Genomic DNA, 18,929 nt, shown 5'->3' with positions numbered 1-18,929 from the left:
ATTTCCTACACTTAATGGCAAAATGGACTTTTCCCAAGCATTCCTTGGTATTTAATGAATATGGGTAATGCTATTATTTTAAGCAAACTTAAAATAAATAATTGGGGAAACATTCCTTAATCTCATTTCTCCTTTTCAGTCTGAAACTAAACTTGTCATGTTCTTACTGCCTAATATTAATATCTAATTCATACATCTAGGTAATGCAAATTCCTTTGGAGGTAACAGGTCATAAATCCTGAACAAACTTTATCTCTTATTTCCTAATAGCCAAATCTCTGTAACATCTATCTTTCTAGATGACACTTATATTAAAAAATGAGAAATTCCAATCTGTCTCCTCTGTACATGCCCAACACTCAACAGATACTGGCTGGAAAGACACAAAGTTAGACAGTGTCCATCAGTGGGATGATCACTTGATGTAGAATTAGCAGGTACACACCGCAGTTTGGCCTCACCTCAGATTTGCTGTGTCTAGGGGCAAGTTACTCAGATTGTTTTCCTTTTTCTTTCATCATTTAGTTTCAGAGACTTTAATGAAACTTAGTGTAAACACTCAAAGGCGCTGTTTTGTGTGTGTGTGTGTGTGTGTGTGTGTGTGTGTGTGTGTGTGTGTGTGTGTGTGTAGGCAGGGGGGTTAGAAGGAAAGATAGTACTATTCAATAAAGGTCTTAAAAAAGTTACCTAAGATAAGCAAAGGGGAAGAAGGGATAGCTGGACACTGCAAAATGCTTGGTCACAGGCATTAAGCAAGGGAAAATGAAATTTCTTTCTATAACTGAAGCACAGAGAATATGTGAGAGATCAGAGGGATGATAAAAGAAAAAGGCTCACCTATAATAAAGAAAATGCCACGGATGACTGGAGTTTTTAGCATGGTGCAACTAGGGAGTGGGGAGGTAATTAACGTCTCAGGAAGAAGGTTAAATTTTTTGAGGGGTGGAAAGTGAGTGGCAGAGAAACTTGGAAGAAATTTTAAGTTACATTTGGGGTTGTTGAATTTTGAGGCATCTGGGATATAGATCCCAGTGGAGAAGTAAAGAAAGAAGGTTGCTGGAAATAGGCATCTAGAACTCCAAAGTAATCTCTAGCGAGTAGTCTAGGTTTGAAAGTTGTCAGAATGTGTTGGGTAGCTCAAATTGTGAGACATGAGCTTGGTTAAACAGTGAAGACAAATGGGGCCAAAACACTGGAGAAGACCAACAAGTGAAGAGTTATAGAGGAAGGGATGGGAAGAAACTACACTTCTTGTGAAAGCTAATTCTTTCATTGAATGGCCTCACATTTGCCTCTTCTTTCTCATTTATTCCACAAACTATCTTTTTTTCAACTAAACAGTTATTCTTGAGCAAATTCCTTCCATCCCATTTCCACAATGAGTCCTAACCAGATTAAGTCAAAATGAGGCTATTCCCTTGAATACCAAAATGTCATAATATACTAGTGAAGGGCACATACATAATTTTTGCCCACCTTATAGCTAATCTTTTCATTTATGTTCATTTCTTGAAGGTGCAGAGATGTTATTTAAAATAGCTTTACAGAAAAAGCATAATTTTATAGACAATGTATTTGACAAAGTAAAATTGTATCAGGTTAGCAATTAGAGTTATCTGCCTAAAATCCAGCTTTTATTCCTAGGTTAATAATTAATCTTTCTTTGCTACCTTATGTCCCTTTTTAATCTGTCCCCAAAGTCCAGGGATAGTAATAAATGAAAATGAAGGTTACCAAGGAACTGTTTCAAAATAGGATAAATCCACAAGAATAAAAAAAATCACGAGGTTCTTAAAAAGACAGTTGCTTCATTATTTAGACTAAAAGGACAGCACCAAGCATGGTCATTACCCCTTTATAAAATGAAAAGAATATTGTATCAGGGAAAAAATCTGGTTGTAATAAATCAATGAATGTTTTGCATTTGGGATGTTTTAAAAGTTTAGATTGGTTTGGGTTTGAGCAAATAGTTAATATAAGGAAAGTACTGTGAAGATATGCCCTGAAGAGTTGAAGCTGTCTAGGCTGTCACTTTGCTACACTTGGCTTAACTCTCTTTTGCTCTCTACTTCATTCCGGGGGTAAGACAGTTTACCTCTTATCAGCTGCCTATGCAAAAGGCTGAACTCTCAAAGAATAATAAAGTGGTTTAAGAACATAGGCTTTAGAAGTAGACGAGCTGGTTTTAAAATCCCAAATCCACTACTTACTGAAGGGGTGATCCTACCAAGTTAACATACTGAAACCAGTTTCCTCATCTGTAAAATGGGGTCATGGTTGTATCTACCTTAAAGGATTGCTGTGAAGATTGTGTGAGGTATTTTACAACAGAAGAAACTTAAAAGAATTTTTTTGTCCCTTCTATTGTTTGGATCCATTTGGACTTTGACACTGTACAGAGTTTACTACCTCAGTGTATCTTAGATTAAAAATGAAGCAGTAAGGTACAAATAAAAATTAATTACAGTTAGTATTAAGAAATAGCTTTTGTATTTATGTTTCACTGAAAGAATGAAATAATCCTAGTTATGCCTGATTCCGTTATACTTGATTTACTTTATTTCTTTATACTCAATTAATCAAATGTTAAAGATTTAATGCAGCCACAAAATATATGCTAACAAAAATTGTTTGATTTGAGATGTACACTTACACCAATATTTATTAAGCATACATAGCATTCCTGTGGATTGAACATTGGTAAAGTTCTTATTGATATACTATAGGATCTCAGTATTTCATGTTAAGAATGAAAATAATCCTAACTTACTGTGGAAAACTTTTCCAAAGGCCACTGAGATAGAACTGAATTAAATTCAACATAAAAATTTCCAAAAAACTGTTTAAAATGTCTCATGCCTTTCTTTAGTATTATGTGGCATTTCAACATTAAGTATTACTAAAAACAACTCAGAAAGAGTGGGATAAAGTGTTTTGGTTCTAAACCACATTTACTCTACGTGAGAATCACTGCTTTAGAATGACCTAATTCAAAAAGGGATTTGGTATAGGACAATAAAGAAAAGTATAAAGTAGTAGTACTATAAAATCTGAAGGGTTATAAGGGTTTTGCACTCAAGCAGAACTGTACTCAAATATGCACATTATCAGTGACAAGTTTTTAACAGCTAACAACTCTTTGTCATTTCAATCTTGAAATCCACGTCCTTGAATTATTCTAGGCAATGACGATTCTATAATGTTATTATGGTTAATGACAGAATTTTACAATAGTTTGTAAGTCAATTTGTGTAAAATTTTTATGATTTCTAGACTTACATCATGACTTGAAATTTGTTAAATCAATTTAGATTCTAGAGATAAGAATGAACGAAATGCAACGCTTCACCAACATAATCTTTTCTCTCTTCCTTTCTTGCTGACAGGCCCCACCCCCCTGACTCCTCCATAAATAATTTTATTTTTTTGTCTTCACTGAACGTTTTTCTCCCTTGAATTAAATCTTAAAGGCAGGAACTGTGTCCATCTCAAGAGTCTACTTATTACAACACTCTGCATATAACTGATATTGAACATTTAATTGAAGAAAAAGATGGAATAAAACATACGGTATTTAATATATTATCTAATTATATTTTGTAAGTTCAACAAGAACTCATGTCAAGTAGGGCTTACTGCACCAGGAAAAACAATTAAGAAATTAACTAGTTACTTAAACTATTAGAAACTAATTAGAAGGGTGTCACTGGAACACAGGGGAAGTGGGAAGACCTCCTTAGAGTTTTCTTTTGCTCCCTGACAAGGAGAGCTTAAATAAAAAGCCAATAATCTTTCTGTGCTGTTCCTTGCATCTGGTTGTTACTCACTGACGAGGAAGAAAGTTTAACAGTCTATATATATTATAGGCAACTGAAGTAAGTAGAGAAACTGTTTAAGTCTGAGGAACAGAAAAGTCAGAGCTCTATAGATTCTCAGGTTGCTTCTGACAAAATTATGCCAGTGAAACTTAGCAGTCCCACGTATGGATCATGGTGACTGACAAAGTCATAGCAGACTTTGTGAAAAATAAAGTGGGCTTTAAAAACTCAATCTTTTGGATAAAAATCGTGAAAAAGATCTTTTTTACCTTAGAATCACAGACTTAGAGGAAAATCATTTTGTCAATCTAGTGAAGGCTTAATTGTATAATCATACCTCATAAATATCCATCTGTGAGTTCTCTCAATTCCCCAGCATCATTCGCTATAGATGCTTTGAATTGAATCTAAAGAGAAGTAAAAGAAAAGCTATCCTAAAGGTGGAAAGAGGAGGCAAAAGTCTTGCTGGTTTGGTCAGGTCAGAGCAAGAAGACATTTCAAACTGTCATGCTTTAGGAATGTGTCAGGAACAAGTGAGAGTTCTAAGTGAACTAGATCCAGGAGTCCGAAGAGATTCGGATGTGCTTTACTCTTTTTACACTGGTGGATCAAAGCACATATAAAGGAGCCCCATGAAACCCTTACATCACCACTAAAATCAATAATTACAAAGAGGGGAAAACATTCCTGTGATCTCTAAGATGTTCAGCCATGTCTCCTTATCCAGTTTGAAAAAGAACTTTAGAACTACGTTTGTACTAAAATCAGTGACTTATGGCCATGAACTGGAATCCACATTCCTGAATACAGCAGATATGAAAACTAACAGAATTAACTAGAGAATGTTCTCAGTTCAATGTTTCCACAGCTTATGTTTTTACATGAACCTAATCTCTTTACTAAATCTTTAAGTGATGGCAAAGTATTTTTCTGCTTCACATTTTAGATTCTCTGCTGTATAGGATTTATAAAAGGTTTAAACATGAAATGGAAAAAGAAAGACAGGATGCTAAGATAAACATCACTGGAGGTGTTCTAAGGCTACATGACAACTTGGAAGGTATGCTGTAGACATACATGACTCAAGTATGAGATAAGCGGCTGAAATAAATGATCACTAGATTCCTTTCCAACTTAGATTTATAATTCTAGACTCAGAAGATAAACTCAGAGGTGGTATCAAATAAAAGGGCTTTGGTTCTGGAGTCATAACCAGGTTTGAAATCCAACTCCATGACTTTTACGATATGACTTCACAAAAGTTACTCAGCTTCTCCAAAGGATAAAAAATAGGACCAGATACTAGGATTCAGTGACATAAAGCATTAGTGTCTGGCACATGGTAAACACTTAAATATGTTAACTATATAATTGGTATTAGTAAGGTATAGTGGTCAAAATCTAAATGTCATGAAATACACAAGGAACACTGACTTAGGTAATCTATTTTTTTATATCTGACTCTTGCCTTTAACTGTAAACACAGTAATTTTTAACATTCTTTCCAGATACCAAATTTTGTGAAGCTACATTCCAGAGCAATTTTAATGTACTGGAACATTTATCAGATGTTGATTATGGGGATACACTATCAAATAAACATAATCCCAGAATTTACAGTTTACTACAGGAGTTACAAGTTAGACGTGTGATAAATGCTAAGACAGGGCAAGATTATAGAGGGTGTTTCAGAAGCACATAATCAAGATCTAGGGTCAGGAAAAAAATTGTTTAGTAGAGGAAGTGTCACACTTGAGTGGAGAAGAAAAGGATACACACACAAAAATGTTCTAAGTAAAAAGAACATAGGTATCTTCAGTCATGTTAGAAAACTCAAATAATGAAGGCCAGTCAGAAGGCTGTTACATTTCCAATTAAGAAAGGATTGGGCTCTGAACAGGAATGAGACAGGTGAACAGGCTGAAGAAATACTCAGGAGGTAGACATGGCAGTTATTTTGTTATTAACTTGTCATCAGAGATCAGATTAAACTGGCTACAAAAGATCAGGGAAGTTTGAATATAAAGACATATGCCTAAGTAATGAGTTTGAGTGCCAAGAGCATATACATGGTTTCCTCCAGCACGTAGATGACATCCAAAGCCATCCAGATGCTCTTAACATGATGAAGAATATGAGAAGTCGGTCTGGACACTATCCTGCAGACACCAAGAATACTTAAAAGAATAAATAGAAAGGAAAAGTCTGCCAAGGGGACTGAAAAGAAACAACCAAAGAGATAGGAAGAAAAACTGGAAAGGATGGTATCACAGATGTCAAAATATCAGTCAAAAATTCAAAACCCCTGAAATACCAGTATTAGCTTTGTACAAATGGACAAATATTTGGAACAGTAAAAACTACTTAAAAGCTACTTAACCATGATTGCAACTATTAAAATCCATTAATATGTACTCAAAAGTCTGGGGCAGAATATGCAAACACTGACAGCAATTATATTAAAAACTTGGATTAGATGTAATTGTTCTTATTTCCCAAACTTTCATAGTTTTAATTTTGAAAAGGTAAATATATTACTACTAAAAAAGCTGTGGTACAGATACATTATCTGAAAGAAGACTTTTAGGATAGGATTCTCATATTCTGATGACCCATCATGTTATTTGTGTATTTTCAATCAAGTTTATACTTGATCGCAGACTATTTCAATTTAACTGAAGAATACACAATTATTATAGTTTTACTTGCTTTTGGTTTAAACAGTACTACTGTTGTGGATTTAACTTTAAGTCATATTTAGACACAGGAACTTTATTATAAACACTTAAAGATAGGGAAAGGGCATAAGGTTTAGATCTCATCTGAGAATAAAATTAAATCAACAAAAAGGATTTGTACAAAGTGCTCAATAAAAAAAATCCACTTTTTCCAAAAAATAAATTTTGCTTCATAAATGTTTTACAAGTAGACATAAAAGAGTGAACTGATTAATTAATTAATAGAATCATTCACAACTAAGAGCAAATGTGGTATAGCTTAGTAGGGGGTTTTACATGTGATGCACCTCCCTATCCCATGGAACACTGGCAACTCAAAGTAGCTTTTTAAATCCTTCCAGTGTTTGCTATTTATAAATAAATATTAAAGGGTGAGTTCCTTAATGGTTTACACTTAGTACAATGCTATTCTAGTAAGTACTACAACTTTTCTAATACATGTACAGTTGCTTATGATTAATTATAAGTATTAAATTTGAATGAAGGCTATTTTATAATGCAATAAATAATTTTAGATAGTAAGCAACTTACCAAATTTATTTTTTGGCAAGTGCTTTAAAAGATGGTTTTATAATGAGGTTGACCCATTGCTACTTAAGTTCACAGGAAATCATATTCATGTATTCACATCTTTATACAATATGAAATTCTCCCTTATCTTATCCTTCAAGTTTTCCAGGATTACTCTGTATACCTGCACTCCAATTGAGAGAGCCCAATTTCCACTTAGAAAGCTGGATTTGAATCCTAGCTCCACCACTTACCAGCTAAGTGACCTGAGAAAAGTACTTAACCTAAGCTTTCAATTTCTTCCTCTGTCAACTGAGGCTATTGATAGTGTCTATATAATTTGACTGCTGTGAAAATTAAATGAGATAACATGTCATAGTAACCTGACACAGAATAACCACTAAGTAGCAAAGAAACAACTACTCTGTGGAGAAACAGAATCAACACTTGAGCACAGAGACTGACAGGATGCAATTTCTAAACTAAAAGCCGTTAGGATCTGTTCTATCCGTCTAATGGTCACTTAAAGTAAGCCAGCCTTGGATAAGTATCAGTAAGAGTTATAGCTCAGTGTACTCATTAAGAATTTCTTTCATAAGTCACATACCTGGGTGTCTAACAGGGACTGTCCCTTAGACACAATAATTCACTCACAATGTTACTCAACTGTTTTTCAAAACCTGGCAAATGCTCTGAACCTTTCACTGAAAACTGAACAAAGTTCTATCCAAAATTTCACAGGCTTCATGATCTTCATGATCCTCTGAGGCCCACCCACTGACTACTACATATGGATATCCTATACTAAAGAAATTAGAAGTTATTTTCCTAATTACCAAAGTTATATAGATTTATTGTAGAAAATAAATATAAACGGAAAATATATATAGAATAAGGGACAACCGTTATTAATTTGTTGTATTTTCTTCCAAACTACCATTGATTGCTATTACTGGTTTAAGAAACTTTAAGTTTATATATATGATACAATTACACGAAGTCTTAGAATACTATTACCAGAAACAATTTAGAGTATTAATTTAAAAGACAGAATGAAGGTGTGTAAGAGAGAGAATAACATATCTCTGGTTAAGAATAAAGTCAGAAATAGATATTGTAGCCTATTTAGATGATAATTTCAAACATTTTTTGATAGATCTGCAGGATATGTATACCATAATAAAAATATTAATTCTATAACTGTATGACTTTAGACATATAACTTAACCTAGTTTTTATCATATGCAAAATATGATGATCATCAGAGTGCAGAGTAAATATTCTAATCTAAACTGCATTATTCTAAGAGTCCCTCTACAAAATACAACTGTGTAAAACAAAGCAAAATAAGATGGTACACAAAACAAGCTTAAAATTTTTTGTTTTCTAAGCAGAATACAATTCTGAAAGGAAATGTTTTAATTTTCAGGGCATATAAAACTGTATATAGACTTCTAATATATCATTTTCATTTGATATTGTCATCTTAATTGTTCTCAATGTAAGAATTGAGAAAATTTTGTTGGCTTTTATTTTCAGAGACAGCAGGAAAATGTCTTTTATTAAGAAAAATAAAATCCCACAAGTAATAAAATTAATTTAAACTATATTTTGTGGAGAAAATGGATGTAAATTTTTAAAAAATGAAAAATTATTATTTCTCAAATATCTCTTGGGATATTAACTAGGAAGTATATAGGGCTCTTTACTATATTGTAAGCATCTACAGCAGATGCAATAGCAATATTTAAATAATCTTATTATAATATAGGCTGTCACTTTATTTTTAAAACTGATTATTTATTAAACACCATTGCAAAGATAGGGCCTTCAGCCTCATGAGACTTTAAAAGAATTACATACTCCAAGTATTAAAAATTCCAAGTTTTAACTTATATTTAATACTATACTCTTAAGTTATACAATGTGTTCATTTTGTTCATAAATATTCATCTCAATACAATAACATCAGGTATAATACATAAAATCTAATCCATCAATTCTTACCAATTTATGACCTGATGAGACACTCTTGTGGACAACATTCAGTCCTTAGAAGCTAGAATAACCCTCCAACCATGTGAGGGCATCACAACTTTTAAACTTTCGGCTTTCGATCATTATTATGTCACATTCCTCCTCCGATGCTGAATTCTAAAAAAAATTCTAGCAAAGAGTTTAAGTAAATAAGTGTTTTAATCAATAGCCTTTAAAAATCTTTTATAGCAAAGTTTTATGTTTTACCGTGATTACACAACTGATATTTTGTACTAAAATATTTTTTTAATGTAAGATAATTTCATATTTGATCTAGATACTTCAAACTTTAAATATCAACATGGACTTTCAGGCCATCATGAATATTTGTTAGTAAAGAGTCATAGAAATGGAACCAATTAAAGGTTTAAGATCATGATCCAGAAATTATGATTTAACACCATTAACTTGGTATAGATAGCTTTGCAGTCCTGTAGAATGGCACTTGAGTTCTATTGTTTGGTCCACATCCATATGTGAATTTCTAGACTTATATAGCACAGGTGGCTGGATCAGTAATAATTTATATTGATTATTTAAATGCTTAAGAAAGCATTCAAATTTTATGCTTTCTAGACTATTTCTAGTCTGTCTCTATCACCCACAATTTTAAAATTAGACAACATGATGGAAAGAATGAAATTTTATTATGTTTTATATAATAGATGTAACAATGTATCCTACTCAGAAGTAACCCTACTGCTCATCTGTGTGTAGGCACAGCAGAAAACAGGGGATAGGAAGATTTAATAATGGTAAAAATTACTTCATTAAGAATATAATCTCAGATTTATTAAATTTATATAAAAAAGTTTTCAATTAGACACCTATTTTAATCGCTGAAAGGTTAACATTTTCTATTTGATAAGAATGCTCATTTATATTTTTAGTTGCCAGTAATCCGAAGAAAAGGCAACTCACATATTTATGGGCATATTTTTGCCTATATTAACTTCCTAAATAAAATGGCATAATAGGGCAAGAGGGAGGGGGTAAAGAGGCCCTTACTGAGGAAGATCAGTATGTGCAAAACTATAGAAAACTCAAAGACAGCACTGTAAGGAAACTCTGTAGCAATCTCCAGAGATATTTGACCCAAACATAGGGGGTTAGAGTTACATTGGTACAGATTTTAACTTTTAATGGAAATTTTCTATTAAATACACATGGTCATTTAAAAGTCTTCCATATAGTCTGAAACATTACTAGAATTTTTCCAATTTACAAATATAATCTTTCCAAATGTAATCTCACAACACATTTGACTTCAATAAAAATCACACAACTTTACTATCCTTTGTCAAAGCACAGCCTTATATTGTACATAGCACCTGGTGAAGGCAAAAATCCATATCTATGAAGATAAATAATAGTTTAAAGTTGTGGTCATTTCATCAACACATTACCAAAATGTTTTTAGGAAGTTTTTATGCAACTCTAGTCTCTTATCAACCAGAATACTACCATAATTTTTTTTAAAAAAGTTACTTTAATGATTCACTCATTTGAGGGCCAAGTCCCATGATAAGATACAATACCCAGACATATTTAGCAAAGTAAATGCTTCCTGAAGTATATTCATCTGTAATGTTGGTAATCTGCTTATCTGTAAGGTTTTGATGAACTGGTCATTTATAGGGCAGACTACCTGTCCTTTGTTAAAGGGCCTGCCAACAACAAGTACTGTTATGATAAATGCTTGGAAAAAAACCTTTGGAAGACAGAATTAAAGCAGCCATATAAAGCAAATTTAGTTATTTCACTGTGAAGCCTATAGGAAAAAAAAATTAAGGATGTGTGCACCATACAAGTGTATGGGGAATTTAGGATTTAAGCTCTGTATACATTAAAAAAAATACAAAACCTCTTTTCCCCAGCATGCATTTTCAAAGTTACTTGCTACCAAGTAGAAGGGTCACATTTGAAGACTTTCAATCTTTAAATTCCAACATGCAGGAAATGCTTATTAAAAATCTAAAATAAAATTGAGTAACTGAAGTGCTTGTGGATAAAGATTAATTATATATCCTTTAAATTTAACTTAAAATTAGAATTCTCCTAAAAATGAATATTGATTTAGAAAGCTGTTCTAATGTATCAATCACAACCTTGAATGTCTGGCAAGATTGCTATCAAACACAAATCCTGAGCATTTCCTACAGTTATCATTCCATTCTTCAACTTTTAAGAAGGAAAAAATACCATTTAACAGAGAATATACTATTAGAAGTTCTTATAGTCCAGCAAGAACTAGGCTTAAGTTTACCATTATTAAGCCAATTTTATGGTAAACTTATATTAATAGAACAAAATAGCCAGCACCAGGGCAAAAAGGTAGACGACTTGCAATTTCCAAGTTTTAAAACTGATATGTGAAATCAAACCCACCTATAAGAGTTCCTAAAGGAATCTGCTATTTGAATGAATGGTACAAAACTTCACTTTCAAGTGTAAACCACATTTCTTTAAAAAGTTCACTACACTGTTTTGAAAAATTCTAGACGCTATATAAATCAATGCTTTAATTCTCTAAAGGTTAGAAATGTTTATCTTTTTAATGGAGAAAGGGGGAGCACTCCTATATGCCTCTAATAAAATTACATACAGTCTTTCCATACACATGAGAAAAATGAGGCTAGAAATAGCAAAGAGAATCTTTCAGGAAAAAAATGAGATGAGACATACTAACAGAAAAAGAACACTGGAAAGACAATGTTCCAAGAAATTCACATATAAAAAGACATACACAATTACAGGAAATCTTGTATCTGTGGCTGAGCCAAGACACAATTTAACACAATGATCAGTTAATGTTAAAAACTAAATTAAAAAAAAAGGCATTCTGCATATTATGCATTGTATCAAATGTACCTATTGGTGGAAGATATTTAAAATACATAGCTTAAAGAATTTCATTAATATATCTTTGAAGAAAAGCCCTAACAAGATAGGTTATAGATATTTTAATAGATTGTTTATTCACAAATGACTTATACTCCTCATTCTTTCAAAAGGAGAAGAAATGGCTTATAGAAGATACCAAAAAGAAAAAAAAGAAAGAAATTGAAACTGGGAGTGAGAGAAGATAAAAATGGAAAAACAAGGTAAGTAGAAGCCAGTGTGCAGTATTTGAATATATGCAATAAGGTCTTGCAGGCTTTGTTGATAGAAAGCTACATATTTATTTTGAGCTTTTGTTAATAACAGCTAACATAAGGGAAATATAACTGTCCTTAAAATTCAAGACACTGTCACATATTATGCTTAATAGTTAATATCTAATTTTTGGAAACAAAGTATGTCATGAACATCCCAGCATACATTTAGCAACATTTTCTGGACTAAGTTAGCAATAACTAAGATAGAAACAGCTGCTGTAAATAAAGACAGAAATTTTCTGAAGATCAATTGTTAATAGTCATTGTGAATAAGAGTAGGATTAGTCAGATACCACAGCTTTTCCCCTTCTTGTTCTCTTTTTAATAGTATGTAGGTCTAAAGAGTGAATACCTTTTTTATCTTGATATTATAGTGGTAACTAGGTAGAAAGATATGTTTCTGGCTTGCAGGCAAAAGTTACACCACCACTATTTCTGGGCCAAATATCACAATTAAAAACTGAAAACAAATAAAATAAGCACCTTTCAAATCTTATTAGTATTTATAACCAAGGATCTTTAAATTTTGACAACAACCAGGAAACAAAGCAGCATAAAAATGATATTTCTTGAGGATATTTATCAATGAATACACATTCTAAATTATTACCACCTATTTAAATTTATTTGTCAAATATGAAAAATATTTTAGAAGTAGTCAAGTAAAACCTAAACAAAGGAGCTAATTTTTGGTTAGCTAATACATTTAAATGCTTTATATCAATCACAAAAATTTAATACATTTCTTTATTTACATAATTTAGAACATTAGTATGAGTGCGCGCGCACACACACACAAAGAATGTCACCTATAATACAGTCACTCATTTCTCCGTCTAAGTACCTACCAACCCAAATCTTAAGGAAAACAGAAAATTAAAATAATTTCAATTAATATTCTTTCTTCTCAATAGGCTGCCAAAACTATCTGCCCGTTTAAATACATTGAAAGGTATGAGTTCATAATTTTAAATTGTTAAGAACTAGAATGGAAAAAAAACCCAAAACAGATGTTATATATTTGTTTTGGTTCAACAATTTCAGGCTACATTTAAATTTCCTTCTCATCTGAGTAAGTTCATTAAGAGTTTTTTCTTAAAAAGCTTTGCTACAGAGTTCTAGATTCTGTAGAAGAAAATAAGATGGGTTTAGCAAATTATACATACACATTTCGTTTCTATGCTGTTAAAAGGCTTGGTTTACTTAAAACCCATTTGGTGGGAAGTTAAAATAAATGAATAATGACAATAATAATAGAGGCCTTACCAACTATTTCCACCTTTTAAAATTGTTTCTCCAATTTCATCCTAAAAATAATTACCATGACCTCTCAGAGTAGGCTGCAGGGACTTATGTAGAGAAAATTTACTAACTAAAGAGGAGGGTGGTAAGCACATGAACAGAAGTATATTAATAATGGATGAGCCATTAATAATTTCTCATCATCAATTCTGAAGTCCAGTCATGTGCTGCAAATAATGTCAGCAGGTCAGCTGTCCCATTTCATCTAGCCATAGGAAGGCTGAGAGAAGAAATGGTTAGGATCCACCAAAACACCACTTCAAACAATGAGATACAGGTATTTATATGGCTAAAAATATGGCAGCAGACAATCCACCTTAGACAGCTCTCAATAAAACGAGAAGGATACAACAGACCATAAAGGATAGCAGTCATATAATTTGTAAACCCAAGTGGTGAGTAAAAATGTCTTCAAATACTTTTCACAATTCAAGATAATTAAAATCCTAACTTAATACATATGTATAAAAACCACAGTACAGAAAAAAGTGGTACAGGAATGTACCTCAATTTCTGTTCTAAGGGATATACCCACACATAAACCCACATGTTCTCCTTAAGCTCTCCTTCTCTTGCCACCCCACCACCAAACTTTGAGAAATAAAAGATCTCCTCTTAAAAATTTCCCCAACCCCAGTACTTTTTTCAGCTGGATTTTCCTCTCTCCCCTCCCCAACCCCTATGGTATAGACTAGCTAGGCAGATGAAATTTTTCCCAGTATTTCATCCAGAACATTAGCACTTCCTTTTTCAGTGAATAGTTAAACAATTCTAAAAGAGACTAATACAAGTGAAGTATTTTACTTATTTATATGAGACAGGAGGAAAAAAGATGGATGTTTCCTAATTAAATGTAATCTGTGATCTTGTTTTGGTTCTTGAATCAGGGAAAAAATGTTCATGAAGGACATTATTGGGATAACTGGCAAAATCTGGATAGGAACGGTATGTTACATATTAGATAATAGTTGATCAAACCTGAATTTGGTAATTATACTATTGTTATATAATAGCATCTTAGGAAACATATGCTAAAGTATTTTTGGGTTAAACAGATATAATATCTGCAATGTACTCTAAAATGGTACCTAAATAATGATGTTAGAATGATAAAGCAAGTATGACTTAATGTTAACAAATATTGAATCCTGGTAAGATTATTGAAACTCTGTACAGTTAACTCTTGAACAACATGAGTTTGAACTGTGTGAGTCCACTTATACATGGATTTTTTTCAATAATAAATACTACAGTACTACACAACCTGAGGATGGTTGAATCCACAGATACAGAACCACAGATATGAAGGAACTCTGTGGATATGGAAGGCTGACTGTAAGTTATATGGGGATTTTCAACTGTGTAGAAGATTGGTACCCCTAATCCCCACATTGTTCAATGATCAATTGTACTATTCCTGTAATTTTTCTGTAAATTTGAATTTTTTCAAAATAGAGATTCAAACATTTTCCCTTCTTTTGGGTTAGGAATTAATATTCTCAGAATCTTCTAGTCTCTAAGACCACTTATCCTCTTCCAAGTTTCTCTTGTCCTCTAAATGTAGGTACTGTTGCTAAAGTTCTTGGCTTGACCCTCAAACCCTACTCTGCTCCTTGAAAACCTCAGCCTTTCCTACAGCTTAAATTCTAAAATTAAATTAAAAAAAAACCAAACCCTAATTCTTCAATCTTTTTCTAGCCTTAACTTTTCTACCAAGCCGCAGGTCTATAGCTAAAGCTGTATTTCTACCTTGACTTTCCATCAGCTCTTCAACTCATCCAAAAGTAGCTAAAAACAAAATCTTATCATTATTTTCTCCCTCCCAAACCAATTATTTCACTAATACTTCCTAAGGGTACCTCCATTCCCTCAATTAGGTCTGGCACCTTGGATTCAAATTTAACTGTTTCCATATCATATCCAATCAGTAACAAAATCATTTAATTCCTACCTTCTGATAACCATTCTTTCCTCATTTCTATTGCCTAATTCAAGCCTTCATTACCTTTCTAATATCTTAGGTCTCTCCAATCCAACATCTCTTCTCTGTTGGCTTCAAATGTTTTATGCACCAATCAAACGTAACCATCCTTATCATACATGTCCTATACTTCCACAGTAGTTCACAGTATTTCCTTTAACTGGAATGGGTCTTTTTCCTCAGTTCTTTAACTATGCATGAATAACCAAATTCTGCCCACTTTTCAGTTTCTAACTCAAAAAGCCACCTCCTCACAAAGCCTTGACTAATACCTCCAGCTGTACTTGAGAGGCATAAAATGCTTGAATTTTAAATGACAGTTATCACTTTCAATCACATGATGATGTTTTTATCTATCTCTTCCCGTATTAAAACCCAGCTCATTGGTTTCCCTATTCGTGGCCACCACTTAATTGCCTGACATGGGAATTCTTTCCTAATAGAGAATAGTTTGTTAGCGTTCCATTCCTTAAGCAAACACACAGCTTTCTGAGGTTTTCTGACAATCATACCAAGAATGACGAGACAGAAGTAAAGGAGATCAGTTTCAAAACTTTTCTTAACTCTTTTCTTCTTCCTTTAGAATTAAGTGGATGGGAAGGGAAGGGGACACAGAAACTCCAGGGTAGGGATTTTAAAAGTAACTGGCTCTAAACCTCAAAGTCAACACCTCTGATTAGCAGTCAGGAAGACAGCTTTATCACTTCTAGTGACAGCAAGATTATTTCCCAGGGGGCTCATCTCCTTTCAGAAAGTGAGCTCAAGCCTGCCTGTTGAAACACTCACCTGGCTCCCTAGGTGGAATATAAAGGAAGTAGACTTTCTAGCTAGCTTTGTATTTAGAGTACCTATACTATAGATATAGAAATGGAATACAATAGGTCTGTCATCATCTTTTTTCCTACTTACTCTAGTTCTATAAATACTCCCTCAGATTACATTAGCTTTTGTGGTAGGCTTGTCACTTGCTAACCAATACTATAAAATGCAGTCAGCTAACATAGCTACGTATTTTTCTTTTAATCTACTGATTCAATTTAGGTTGCAACCTCCCTCAATTTACATACAGTTTCTTTCAATTTCTCAATTTCTGCACATACTTCAGACTGTCAAATTTACAAATGCTACCATCCAATAATAGCCATGACTTCCTGCTTTAATGTCATCTGTACATTTTATCAGCATGTTCTTAGGTTTTCATCTAAATCTGAGATCCAGTTCTAAAAAGGCCATTAAAAATGTGTCCTCTAATCTTCTGCATCTGAGTATCCTGTACTAGATACCATTAAGTGGAACTGGTCAAAATGTAATCAATAAACTATGTAAGTACTAGGTAAAAATTATTAGGATATATTTTTGGCGTGGTTACACAACAGTTTGGGCTCATCTCCTCAAATACTTATAGTATGATTACTAGGAGAGAACATTTAACCTGCAACAATCTCTAACAAGTAACCCACCATGGTGGCTCTTTAAATTACGTAGTTCAGATCTACAACTATGCAATATGATATAGACGAATATCAAACATAATACTGGATGAAAGAGAACAGACACAAAATACACAGTGTATGATTTCACGTACTGGAAGTTAAGATAGAGGAGGGGACAAAATAGGAAGGGGGCATCAAGAGGTCATGAAGGAGCTTATTATAATCCTGCATCTTGATCTGGGTGCTGGTTACATAGGTGTGTCCAGTTTGAACTGTACATTTATGAATGGTGCACTTTTCTGATACAAATTATTCTTCAGTAAAGAGATTTTTAAAAAGTCACTATCACTGAGCATTCAAAAACTAGATTAGCCAAATTCTGAAACCTGATTTTTTTTTTTAAAACCAGGTTTTACCTCATTTTTGTTTTTAGCTAACAAGTGGGTGTTAATGATGTATCCAAGCTTCTTGGAGAATAACTGAAACAAAACAAACTATCTTACACAAGCAGTTTAGTTCTGATTTACTCCTAAATTCAAGAATGAAATTTAAAAAAAAAAAAAAAAGAATGAAATCTCATAGGCAAAAATGATAGGAAATATTGGATGCCTTTTCTAACATAAAATACTTCAGGTTATTTAACAAGAATATTTTAATTCAACAATTTTTAAACTTGATGTAAATAGATATAAATAAATAACCACTGTGTGTGTGGGGAGGAGGGGGTGGGAGGAGACTTACTTTAACCAAAATCATCAAGTACCTAGTAAAAGATATACCACATACTTAGACATTCATTCTAAAGTTAATAATCCATGTGTATGACTTTCCTTATTCATTTTTCCTTAAATATTGGTCCTATAAGGAAGGAAAAGCCAACTCAGGGGGATGGTGCACCTAGCAACTGTTGCTCTCATCTGCCAACCACATTTAAGTATTTTCTTCATTAAGACAGAAATACTTTTAAGTGTTTATTAATAAGGGTAAATCCTTACAAGCTACATGATTTCTTCTTTTAATTTACATGAGGTAAAGTTTTCTCCCTCTAATGCTCCTTTACCTTACTGACCTGATATTTACAAGAGGGTAAAATTGTTTGCCATAAATTCTTACCCTTCGCTTTTGTAGACAAAGGACTCCCAATGAGAGCCTGCTCCCCAGTGATCATCAGGATAGGTTCTAAACTAATTCTGTCAGTGTAACAAAGCAATGCCAATAATTAAGTTTGGAAAGCATTCTTTAAAGAAGAAAAATAGGAAGTTAAAATTTAAAGTTACTATTCTGAAATGCCAATAGGCTAGGAATCACTGAAAATTGGCTTCTTCATAGTAAGATAATATCCAGAAAGTTAACTGTGGAAGCTACATTATTCAATTTAATAAATAGTCAATGCAAACAGAATGGGCTTCCTAAAGAAAGGCTGTATTATATTTGAGCTATGAGAATCTATTGTTCTTATATTCGGTAATTGTTTCAGCTCACTGATTCCTTAAGGTATCTGCAAATGACAAATGGGGAAGACAGACAACAATGACGGTATCTACAGGAAAAGGGAAAGGAAAGCTTGCCAGTAGCTTTGATGTTAGTATAATAACATTATACTATATAACAGTATATATATATATATATATATATATATATATATTATATAACAGTAGTATAAAGCATTGAATATCAGTGGAAAGAGATAATATCTAAACATAGGCAGAAGAAGACAGGGAAAACTTCTCAACTTGCTAATTCTAATTTAAATAGGGGAGAAAACAAAGGTAGTCATTAGAGAGCTCTAAGTCAGTGTGAGAAAGGTGTATTAATTACTTATATTTTAATTAAAAGATAGTCTGCTAAAAGAATCCTGGGGAAAGAAATCCCACTCTTTCAAGTAAAAGCAAAACCAAGAATCTTCAGATATCTAGGGCAGGTTTAATTAAAATTGACATAAGGCTAAAAAC

General features: G+C 32.8%; 1 protein-coding gene across 3 annotated transcripts in view; it reads right to left on the bottom strand.

The window, feature by feature from the left end:
* Window positions 1-18,929, bottom strand: part of TSC22D2 (TSC22 domain family member 2) — a 49,044-nt gene that overhangs the window by 12,414 nt on the left and 17,701 nt on the right. The window contains exon 2 of one of the 3 annotated variants that reach the window (XR_012071734.1): window positions 9,074-9,232. The exons of the other annotated variants lie outside the window; for them this stretch is intronic. The gene's annotated coding sequence lies outside the window, so the exon portion shown is untranslated. The remainder of the gene's footprint in view (window positions 1-9,073; window positions 9,233-18,929) is intronic. 3 annotated transcript variants of the gene reach the window in all.

Source organism: Vicugna pacos, chromosome 1, assembly GCF_048564905.1.
Source record: "Vicugna pacos chromosome 1, VicPac4, whole genome shotgun sequence".
Classification (NCBI taxonomy): Eukaryota; Metazoa; Chordata; class Mammalia; order Artiodactyla; family Camelidae; genus Vicugna; species Vicugna pacos.
The sequence above is the reverse complement of the archived record's forward strand: the minus strand, read 5'-3'. Positions and strand labels throughout refer to the sequence as shown.